Below are 12642 nucleotides of genomic sequence, written 5' to 3' on the forward strand. Positions count from 1 at the left end.
TGGACAAATGGCACAGTGGCTGAAAGGAACTATCGTGTTTGGACGTGGTCGTGACGTCACCGTGACTGACGTCGCCTGATTTGTTCAAATGGTTCTGAGCACTATGGGACTTAACAGCTATAGTCATTAGTCCCCTAGAACTTAGAACTACTTAAACCTAACTAACCTAAGGACATCACACAACAGCCAGTCATCACGAGGCAGAGAAAGTCCCTGACCCCGACGGGAATCGAATCTGGGAACCCGGGCGCGGGAAGCGATAACGCTACCGCACGACCACGAGCTGTGGACCCTGATTTGTTACTCAAAGTGTACTGGCTGGCGACGACTGTACAAGCAATAATTTGCTACTTGCAGCAGTGTAACACGGCGTAGAAGCAGTGGTCGTAAAACGATGTAAACGGACAGGGAGCGAAGGCGAATGTCACGTCTTGTCAATGAGAAGTAAGCACTGTAGACAGGTACCTCGGAAAAGCTATTGCTCATAGTGGTACAAAAACTACACGTTTTCAATACCCCAAATAACAAAGAAACTGGGCAGTTGATGACTAGAATTCTGTTGTATGATCCAACGAGTCGCTATTTTTCCTCTTTTCAAATGATAGAAAGCGTCGAGTGCACTGGTGTATTTGTGAGGGCGTTTGACCTGTAGTGCGCAGAGGCTACACATCAAGTTGGAGAAAGTTCTATATTGTTTTGAGGTGGGACTACTTGGAACAGAGAGTGAAACGTAGCTGTCAACACGGCTGCACCTTGGTAACTCTATGAGAACCACTCATCAATGTCTCCAGCTGGCTATGGAGTACCTTAAGAAATTTGAGGACTCTCTTCTTTGTTGTATTGAGGCCATTATCGAGGCTAGAAGGTACTAGAAGATACTAGATGGTCACTAATTTTTCATTATCACGCTATTTGAGAACTGGTGTATCATTTGGAGACGACCGTCAAAACATGTCATCACTCCGAAGAGGGAACTATTGACCGCGGTCTCGTAATTTTGTCTTTCATTTATTTTCTCCCGTAACTTTGCATTTATATATATATATATATATATATATATATATATATATATATATATATATATATATATATATATATTTTTGCAGTTCAGTCATTACCAGATAGGATTTTTGTATTCATTACTTCGCTTTGGGGAGGCTGTGGAGGGCCTCTGGGGTCCGTAAACCTAGTTCTGGTTTGCTGAGCGGCGTTCCTTGTAGCCGCCCGGCGGAAAGATACTGCCGCGGCGATCGGCGGGCACGTTATCTGCGGAAGAATAATTGGTGCCAGTGATATCAGCGCGAATTGTTCCTACTGCAACTCTCGCACCTCTAGCGGTCAAGCTCGAATCACATATTACCGTGGTGGCTGCGGGAGATGCGGTTGACATCAAAAGCCATGTGCTTATGATGAGCTTGTACTGTTTACCCGGCACCTCCTGCGGTGGTTTCGCCAGCGGTCTGAAGAGGCGGCAGCCCGCAATACAAGTCTTTGTTGCCTAGCGGTGGATCCAAAAATTGCTTCAAATGGCTCGGAACATAACTTCTGAGGTCATCAGTGCCCTAGAACTTAGAACAGCTTAAACCTAACTAACCTAAGGACATCACACACATCCATGCCCGAGGCAGGAATCGAACCTGCAACCGTAGCGGTCGCGCGCTTCCAGACTGTAGCGCCTAGAGCCGCTCGGCCACTCCGGCCAGCCACGGTGGATCCCATCCTGATACAGTAACTATCATAGAAGGAGTGTCACCGTATGTTCTTACACTGACCTGCTTGAAATAACCTTAAGTCTTTTCACTGGTTGTCAGTAATTTCTACGGCGCTTACGCTCCAAGCTGTAAACAAAGAATGAAACATACAAAAATAATGCCAAAGAAATAGGTGGAATAGAAAAAGAAGGAAAGGAAAATAATCAGAAAGATCCTGAGACCAACATATGGTTATGGGAAATGGAAATTAAAAAGTACTGTAATAAAGAAGTATATGAAAAAATTGAATAAATGGCTATATGAGAGCAGAATAACGAAAGGAATTTTTAACTTTTTTTTAGCGGAAACTCAATAACTTCAATGACGTGGATCAAACAAGTTAAACCTGACCTGAGGGAAAGAGAAAAAATGGAGGAAAAATAGGAAAAAGGAAAGTACACAGCAAAAGTAAAAAATTTGAAAGGCTTGCAGGTGAAACAAAGGATCACTCAGGCGTAATATGGACTCAAGAAAGAAAAGAAAAAATAAGGAATGAGTGAGAAACTGCTGAAAAGACCGAGAGGGGAAGTGAAAGAAGACGTAAGTTATTTCAAGTGATCTTTAGTATTCCAAACAAATTTTAAAAAGATAAATTAAGTTCTTACCATTTATAAACACATGTTAAATAATGAAATCGGCACAGAAATTGTTCGGGAATTTATTACGAATGTTTTCAGGTGCGGTCGCTCCGTTATGGGGATACAAGGTGAAAATAACATGGTGTTTGGAGAAAACACGTTTCGCCAAAATAGCCGGTGGTCCCCTTGATGCTGTACGAAATGAAAAGTCTGTGTAACAGTACCAGGTTTGCTTTATTTTTATTTCCAGTCTCGTCCACATTGTACTGGTTACTTTGATGGATTCCACGCTGGGTGCCAATTACGTAGTCGTTAAATTTGAGGGCCCACTCTGCGGACCAATTACGTAATGACTCTCATCTATTCAACCATTTTTTTATAGCTGGGCGATAGACTGCCGAAGGTAGACCAATAATGTCAGAATTTATAGATATGTAATAGTATTATATGAAGGGAAAGAGATTAACAGGGAACCATTTATATCGCAACAAACAGCTGCATTGGGTCTGGTTGGAGTCCAAGCAGGTAGTACACATAACACCAAAGCTCACAGCACCTGAAGAAGACAGCTGGGAAGGTCGTGAAAATATTATGCTTAAAATGGAAACAACAACTTCGCAGAACACCCAGAAGCTCACTATTAAACACTTAATTTATATTTTCAATGAAACAAGGAAACGGAACCATTTCCGATATATCTCCGAGCACTTAGCCAGTGCGGAAGATTTACAGTGTGTTACTTATCCATATGCAAGCGCCTGCATACAGTTATATGTGATGATAAGTACTTTACAAATGTTTCTCGAGTTAAATGGTATCGATCCCAGTCAAATGCGTGATTTCCTTGCTGGTCACGCCGAGAGTGATCCACCAGGTTGGATGGAAGGTGCAGCTGATTGCATTATCCACTAAAAGGCCCCGGACCCCAGAACTTCATGGGGAGGGATGTTGGTGGGAGACGATTTTATGGCTGCCTTGTAACAGGATTTCTGGAGATGAATATATGGCTGCCTTGCTAAACGCAGGTTTCCCACAGCAAGGCAGAAATTATCACTGCAAATATAACACTTCATTTGTCACAGTCATGTACTCCGAACAGTTATTTGAAACAATTCGTGTTGCCACGTTAAGCTGCTTTTGAGTGTTTCGACTTTAAGGGCGCTCAATGTATGAGCTGCTTTTAATGAGAAATACTTCATTGAAAACTGTTTTTAGGAGAAAGTACTATGTTCAAGTCGATCAACATAACAGAAAGAAGGCCACAATATAAGATGGAATTGTACAATTACTTTTATATAAATCATAACAGTAATATGCAGAAAATCGTGTGTAGATACTCATGTGAAAACAAGTTATAATAAAAACACCTTGATTCGATAGATTAACACATGTCCAAGTTAATTGTTTTGGTCAAGGAAGTGTACATCAAAACATGAAGGAAACGCCGTTCGGAGGGTGGCTTGTATATCTGATAGGCCACATGCGTATGGAAAACGAATTCACACTGAATTACTCGGCTATTGATGTACAGCTCATAAGGGTAATAAAACGGAAATGAAACACTCATTTACAAACCTGATTAGCACACGATAGACACAATACATTTATATAAAATGATAAAATATCTCCTGTACCTCTGTCACACGTTCTCCACATCACATAACAACACAGCTATTCGAGTTGTACGGCATTCACCAATAGGCCTTACATTTGCCAATGGGACTTCTTGTATGGTTCTCAGTTATAAAGCAAATATTCACATTGGATCTCCATAATACTCGTATTTGGATTATCTGTCTGGCATTGGCCGTACATACAGCGTGAACATTAATAAAGCCGATTCCTGATTGGAAATGAAGGAAAACAGGTGCTATGGACACGTGTCTGGAAATGCATCGTTGCCACGGTAGATGGCGCTGACGAATGAAAGTTCCTCTGACCGTGTGCCGTGTGTTACTTGTGTGTTGCAGGCTGTGTGATTGACGCAGCGCACTGTAAACAGCAGGATAGTTCGGTATTCACGTCGGGAACAAGCCGAGATCGTGTTTATATACGGCCAGACAGATGGAAAAGGTTGAGAGACAGCACGGCTATACCACAACAAGTACCCTCACAGACACCAACCACGTCACACAACAATAAAGTTCTTTTTGGGCGTTTGTGTCATTACGGGTCCTATCAGACTGGATACTACAGGATCTAGACACGAACATTACTACGAGTTCCAGGCAAGGCCCGCAAACGTGGTGTAAGCCAAAGTACGACTATCTGTACCCCTGTCACCTGTAACGAGTGCACGGATTATCCCCTCTGCGGGAAGGATTTTATCGATGGTTTTTGCTCTAGACCATCAGAATTTCTTCCACATGAACCATGGACCTTACCGTTGGTGGGGAGACTTGCGTGCCTCAGCGATACAGACGGCAGTACCGTAGGTGCAACCACAAAGGAGGGGTATCTGTTGAGAGGCCAGACAAACGTGTGGTTCCTGAAGAGGGGCAGGAGCATTTTCAGTAGTTGCAGGGGCAACAGTCTGGATGACTGACTGATCTGGCCCTGTAACACTAACCAAAGCGGCCTTGCAGTGCTGGTACTGCGAACGGCTGAAAGCAAGGGGAAACTACAGCCGTAATTTTTCCCGAAGGAATGCAGCATTACTGTATGGTTAAATGATGATGGCGTCATCTTGAATAAAATATCCCGGAGGTAAAATAGTCATCATTCGGATCTCCTGGCCGGGACTACTCAAGAGGATGTCGTTATCAGCAGAAAGGAAACTGGCGTTCTACGGATCGGAGCGTGGAATGTCAGATCCCTTAATCGGGCAGGTAGGTTAGAAAATTTAAAAAGGGAAATGGATCGGTTAAAGTTAGATATAGTGCGAATTAGTGAAGTTCGGTGGCAGGAGGAACAAGACTTCTGGTCAGGTAAATACAGGGTTATAAATACAAAATCAAATAGGGGTAAGGAAGGAGTAGGTTGAATAATGAATAGGAAAATAGGAATGCGAGTAAGCTACTACCAACAGCATAGTGAACGCATTATTGTGGCCAAGATAGATACGGAGCCCACACCTACTACAGTAGTACAAGTTTATATGCCAACTAGCTCTGCAGATGACGAAGAAATTGGAGAAATGTATGATGAAATAAAAGAAATTATTCAGATAGTGAAGGGTGATGAAAATTTAATAGTCATAGGTGACTGGAATTCGGCAGTAGGAAAAGGGAGAGAAGGAAACGTAGTAGGTGAGTATGGATTGGGGCTAAGAAATGAAAGAGAAACCCGCCTGGTAGAATTTTGCACAGAACACAACTTAATCATAGCTAATACTAGGTTTAAGAATCATGAAAGAAGGTTGTATACATGGAAGAACCCTGAAGATACTAAAAGGTATCAGATAGATTATATAATGGTAAGACAGAGATTTAGGAACCAGGTTTTAAATTGTAAGACATTCCCAGGGGCAGATGTGGGCTCTGACTACAATCTATTGGTTATGAACCGCAGATTAAAACTGAAGAAGCTGCAAAAAGGTGGGAATTTAAGGAGATGGGACCTGGATAAACTGACTAAACCAGAGGTTGTACAGAGTTTGAGGGAGAGCATAAGGGAACAATTGACAGGAATGGAGGAAAGAAATACAGTAGAATAAGAATGGGTAGCTCTGAGGGATGAGGTAGTGAAGACAGCAGAGGATCATGTAGGTAAAGAGACGAGGGCTAGTAGAAATCCTTGGGTAACAGAAGAAATATTGAATTTAATTGATGAATGGAGAAAATATAAAATCGCAGTAAATGAAGCAGGCAAAAGTGAATACAAACGTCTCAAAAATGAGATCGACAGGAAGTGCAAAATGGCTAAGCACGGATGGCTAGAGGACAAATGTAAGGATCTAGTGGCTTATCTCATTAGGGGTAAGATAGATACTGCCAACAGAAAAATTAAAGAGACCTTTGGGAAAAAGAGAGCCACTTCTATGAATATCAAGAGCTCAGATGGAAACCCAGTTCTAAGCAAAGAAGGGAAAGCAGAAAGGTGGAAGGAGTATATAGAGGGTCTATAAAAGGGCGATGTACTTGTGGACAGTACTATGGAAATGGAAGAGGATGTAGATGAAGATGAAATGGGAGATACGATAGTACGTGAAGAGTTTGACAGAGCACTGAAAGACCTCAGTCGAAACAAGGCCCCGGGAGTAGACAACATTCCATTGGAACTACTGACGGCCTTGGGAGAGGCAGTCCTGACAAAACTCTACCATCTGGTGAGCAAGATGTATGAGACAGGCAAAATTCCCTTAGACTTCAAGAAGAATACAATAATTCCAATCCCAAAGAAAGCAGGTATTGACAGATGTGAAAATTACCGAGGTATCAGTTTAATAAGTCACAGCTGCAAAATACTAGCGCGAATTCTTTACAGACGAAAGGAAAAACTCATAGAAGCCGACCTCAGCGAAGATCAGTCTGGATTCCGCAGAAATGTTGGAACACGTGAAGTAATACTCACCCTACGACTTATCTTAGAAAATAGAGTAAGGAAAGGCAAACCTACATTCTAAAGGTGGCAAGGGTAAAATACAGGGAGCGAAAGGCTATTTGCAATTTGTACAGAAACCAGATGGCAGTAGAGGGGCAGTGGTTGGAAGGGGAGTGAGACAGGGTTTTAGCCTCTCCCCGATGTTATTCAATCTGTATATTGAGCAAGCAGTAAAGAAAACAAGAGAAAAATTCGGAGTAGGTATTAAAGTCCATGGAGAAGAAATAAAAGCGCTGAGGTTCGCCGATGACATTGTAATTCTGCCAGAGACAGCAAAGGACTTGGAAGAGCAGTTGAACGGAATGGATGGTGTCTTCAAAGGAGGATATAAGATGAACATCAACAAAAGCAAAACGAGGATAATGGAATGTAGTCGAATTAAGTCTGGTGATGCTGAGGGAATTAGATTAGGAAATGAGACACTTAAAGTAGTAAAGGAATTTTGCTATTTAGGGGGTAAAATAACTGATGATATTCGAAGTACAGAGGATATAAAATGTAGACTGGCAATGGCAAGGAAAGCGTTACTGAAGAAGAGAAATTTGTTAACATCAAGTATAGATTTAAGTGTGAGGAAGTCGTTTCTGAAAGTATTTGTATGGAGTGTAGCCATGTATGGAAGTGAAACATGGACGATAAATAATTTGGACAAGAAGAGAATAGAAGGTTTTTGAATTGTGGTGCTACAGAAGAATGCTGAAGATTAGATGGGTAGATCACATAACTAATGAGGAGGTATTGAACAGAATTGGGGAGAAGAGGAGTTTGTGGCACAACTTGAGAAGAAGGAGGGACCGGTAGGTAGGCATGTCCTGAGGCATCAAGGGATCACAAATTTAACATTGGAGGGCAGCGTGGAGGGTAAAAATCGTAGAGGGAGACCAAGAAATGAATACACTAGGCAGATTCAGAAGGATGTGGGTTGCAGTAGTTACTGGAAGACGAAGGGGCTTGCACAGGATAGAGTAGCATGGAGAGCTGCATCAAACCAGTCTCAGGACTGAAGACAACGACAACAACAACACAATTATCGGATTTCTGTCATCAGCAATCCAGGATGCGACGTGTGAACCCGTGTATTGCATCCAATGGGGGCCACTGTGTACGTCTGTTGTGACGTGGATGCGATGCAACTTAGTACTGTATTCCTGGGCGATTTTTTATCGTTACAGGCACACCGTCCATTTTCTGACACATGTTTCACTCCACTTGCAGTCAGAAATCCGTCTCTACAGTCAGTCATTATATTTATCTTTAATCTGTATAGTAAAAATGCAATTTGAGTTTTACTACCTTTTCTTCTAATGTTTTCTAACGGTAATTCTAGATTATTGATGTTAATTAGGGTTGTCATGTTTCTTCGTACATTGTGTCAACTATTTTGATCTGATGACCATTATTGTATGCCGTTCATCAGAGTGTGTCTAGTTTATGGATTCTGTTATCTTCAGACATTGGAGCCCGCATTAACCTACCAATCATTGCCTCAAAGAAAATTTTTTATTTGCAAGCGGATGCCACTGTGAGGCATGGTTGAAGTTGTCTGTGGTACTACTTTACGTTATACGCTGGAAATATGTACTCCGTTGCAACTGCTAATTCTAAGATCTAAGAAGCTGATCGCGGATTTTTTTTTTTTCGAATTCTGTTGTGAAGATCATAATATTGTGGATGTTGTTTAAACTGCTTTAAATTCATTACTCTCATGATTGCCTCCTCCTCCATTGATAAGAATAATCGTGTCCTCCACATGTCTCCAATAGTACATTATTTTATCACTTATCGAAAATATCTGCAAGTGTGCCAGTGAGACAACATCCAATTTAAAGTCCCTTCTCTTATCCACAGATTTTATTTTGAAACGTAAAATATTTATGAGATGGTGCTAAAATGTTATGGTAATGGAACGTCCTTGGTAGTGTATGTATAAAGTGTGGAAGGAGTAAAGGCAGCATTCAACGAATAGTTGCGAATTGTTGAGGCACCAAGTCGTCAACCTGCACGTACGAAAGTCTGAGGACATTGTTAGCTTTCGGACGAATCCTTGTTCAGATCTATGGAGTTCCCATAAACACAAATGCTCAACTGCCTTGCCTCGGCGGGTTATATTTTTTCCGCATTGCAGCTCCACTGCGGTGAGAGGTTATAATATATGTGCGATATGGGTGAGGAGAGGAAAGAGGCGCGGAGGGGGAGGAAGTGTTGAGGGGCAATTTTACCAGCCACATTCCCCCACCACAGTCAAGCTAAAGTGTGGGAACAATGTAGTCAATCAGAACAACGTAATGGTGCGGAAGGATTTGTGCATATGGGTGCTCTATAAATCTGAAGAAGGATTCGTCAGAAAGCTAGCAACATTTTCAGTCTAGTCTACGTGTCTATTGATGACATAGAGCCTAGTTTATTAGATGAGTTGTAACAGCTGTATCTCATATACAAGGTGTAAAAAAAATGATGGTTTAAAAATGTGGGAGACTGCAGAGGATGAAATTTTGAACGTTTTGGTATGAGGAACCTATAGCCGGAAATGTGAAATAAAGTTTCTACAGCCGTCACTGGGCTGTTGGAAATCCACACGCTACCTCTCAGTGAACATCTAGGCTGGAATTCTTGGAGACCACCTTACTGGACCACACATCATTCCAGATCGTTTGAATGGTGCATAATATTTGACGTTTCTGGACAATGCCTTGCCTAAACTTCAGGAGGGCGTTTCCCTGCAACTGCACACTACTTAATGGTCTCGGAACGACGGTTCTCTTGCGCACTTTGATCGTTGGGCCACGGCATATCTCACAGACATCTGCAGGCAGAGTGTATTTTGGAGTGGATGCCCAGTTTCCTGACCTCACACCTCTTTACTTTCTTGTCTGGGGTTGTGTAAAGTCGCTTGTGTATTCAACGCCAGTAGGAACAATATCTGAACTTACTGAGCGCATCCTTATAGCGTTTGACACCATCAGAAGGGAGAGAGTAATCTTACAGAGAAACAGACAAAACATGGTTCGTCTTTGCACTTTGTGTAACGAAGTTGATGATCGTCACATTGAAAGTTTACTCTAAAGATTCGGCTTACAGTGTTTGATTTTACATCACTGTAGTTCGTAAAACGTTTATTGACAATATTCTGGAGAGGATAATACAAGTCTGGTTGCCTATCTTAAAGTGCATAAAATATTTTCTGGAGCCGTTTATTTAAAAAAAAAAAATAGCGTGAAGGAGGAAAGCTTTTCCATTTAAGAGTGGAAGCAAGAGAGTTTTAGGATAAAAGTTTAGTCTGTGAAAATGTGTTTAGAAACAGAGCCAAAGTTCATTTTTATCAAGTACAAGACAAGAAACAGATCTTAGTCTCTCTGAGGAAACTGCTAGTACGTTCAACTGAAATAAATTGGTGAAACTGCAACCGTTCTGAAACTAGGTTTCTGCCCCTTCAGAATATGGTTACTGTATTTTAGCCAGCGTCACTAAATTCTCTTCAAGTAGACAACTGAAGAGCCCTTGTAAATAAATGCTATATTATCCTCCCGTTTCCAATGTCTAGAGCAGGGCTTCCGAACGTGTGGTCGGCGGACCCCTTTGGGGCCCGCCGGCTGATTCTAGGGGGTCCGCGGCCACATTCCACCAAATCGTGTAAAATAATGAGTAAAATTGAATAAAAATGTGAAAATCAGATTCATAACTTTTTTTTCGTGTGAAAAACATGTGTACTTCTACTTCAGGTCGTATCCCCAAGCAGCCTCTGCGGTTCCTAAGTGAGAAGGCATACACAGTTTAGTGCCGGAGAATGCGGCTTCTCTGATCGACTGTTTAGTAACGATACGGGGATCGTTTGTGCGCCGGCTCACGGCGCTAGATGCGCTGAAACGTTTTACGCATGCGCGGAGTGAGCTTTGTCGACCAATCACAGCGCTCGCTGGCACGTATGCGGCCCCAGACATCATTAAATGTTAAACTTGCTTTGTCAGTGCACTACCTATTTCATAGTCGATTTTTGACCAGTTTATTGCTTCTAACATGGATCGGTGGCTGAAGTCAGGATCATTGAAGAAGGGTGCAGTTTCTCCATCGCCTTCACAACAAGGGAAGTTTCCAGTTGAAATGAATGAGGAGGGAGGACGACCACAGAAAGACTTTGCATCAATTTGAACATTTTTCTTCGGATTTCACGAAAGACCACCCCCCCCCCCCCCCCACACACACACACACACGACTGTTACGAAATATGCATGCTCCTTACACAACAGTAGCCAAATAGTGGAAGTGAACAGGCCATAAGCGGCAGCTTGTCAACAGCGAACAGTTTGGACGTGACGTTGATTGCTCTTGGAGGAAGACAGCTCCATCGTGTGAAATTTCAATTACCAAGTAACTTTAATCAGGCTATAGTGTGTTGAACAAAGGGAGTAAATCCACTAGTAAGTGTCTGGATACAGTGGGAATTCAAATTGGATCGTTAATTTCAAGTTGTTTTCATTCATCTCTAAACCAAAGACTATTGATACTTTTTTGAGTGTGTGTGTGTCTGGGGGGGGGGGGGGGGGGGGAGGTCATTGGGAACATGGCACTTGCATTAAGAAGCTTTCAGTTGCCAAGGATGTCGCTCAGAAATTTAAAGTTACTGTGCTCTTGATTGACTAGGGGTCTGCCATGGATTTTCGACTGAAGAAGGGGTCCGCCAGCTGAAAAGGCTGGGAAGCCCCGGTCTTGACTAATGCTGTGCGGAGCAGGGTTGCACCATTGTTCCTAATTAACTTCATGCTGCTACACTTGGACGATTTCTTGATTTTTAACTGATATTTCAACGCCATTGAATGGGAAGGTGGATAAAGGGGGAAGGGTGATAAAATGAACCACTAAACTTCTCTATACTAGGTTCTAGCACCTGCAATGGAACAGGATGCGTTAAAAGTAGGAGGGTTAAGTGATGTTGTTATGAATGGGATGGTAATAGTGTTGGAGGGTTTGTATGTAGGGTAAGGGTGTGAACAGCAGGTTGCATTAGATTTTAGAGAGGGATCATTAGGATGGATGCCTGGCCGCGGCTGTGGCGGTATGAAAAGGAAGCCAGGGAAAGGAGAAGGAAACAAAAAATGGTTCAAATGGCACTGAGCCCTATGGGACTTAACATCTGAGGTCATCAGTCCCCTAGAACTTAGAACAGCTTAAACCTAACTAACCTAAGGACATCACACATACCTGCCCGAGGCAGGAATCGAACCTGCGACCGTAGCGGTCGCGCGGTTCCAGACTGAAGAGTCTAGAACCGCTCGGCCACACCGGCCTGCGAGAAGGTAACACTGATGGGCTGAAGGATAGGTAGAGCGGGTTAGCTATGATAGAAAGCATAGCCATCAGATAAAATTTCGTTGGTTCGAAGTCTGTTGAAGCTGTAATGGGAGGCGACAAGGAGGCAAAGGAGGTGTAAGATGAGTTGGAAGTATTGGTATTGGCTCAGCAGTGTGCCAGTATTGGTTACTAGGGGAAACATGAAAGGGTTGATGGAGGTAAATTTGCGGGATGTATAGGAAGTACGGAGATATTCAGCCTCAATGAGACGGAAGAGGAAATTGATGACTTGGTAAAGGTGTCGAGTAGGAGAGGGTAAGAGGATGGAATAAGCGAAATGGAGTCCTTCTATTCAACATCTGAAAATACTGATAGAAAGTGACTGGTGTGTATATCCATTACACAGGAGAGGATGGATCGAATCAAAGCTTTGTTTGTGCAGAGAATGATGGACGGATCCAAATTCCATATTTGGCCAGTTAGTA

General features: G+C 42.5%; 1 protein-coding gene across 1 annotated transcript in view; it reads left to right on the top strand.

Annotated features, from left to right (window-relative positions):
- LOC126355247 (serine/threonine-protein kinase meng-po) overlaps positions 1 to 12642 on the top strand; it is a 385368-nt gene that overhangs the window by 323281 nt on the left and 49445 nt on the right. The gene's annotated exons all lie outside the window — the stretch shown is intronic.

The sequence above is a fragment of the Schistocerca gregaria genome, chromosome 3 (assembly GCF_023897955.1).
Source record: "Schistocerca gregaria isolate iqSchGreg1 chromosome 3, iqSchGreg1.2, whole genome shotgun sequence".
In the NCBI taxonomy this organism is placed as follows: Eukaryota; Metazoa; Arthropoda; class Insecta; order Orthoptera; family Acrididae; genus Schistocerca; species Schistocerca gregaria.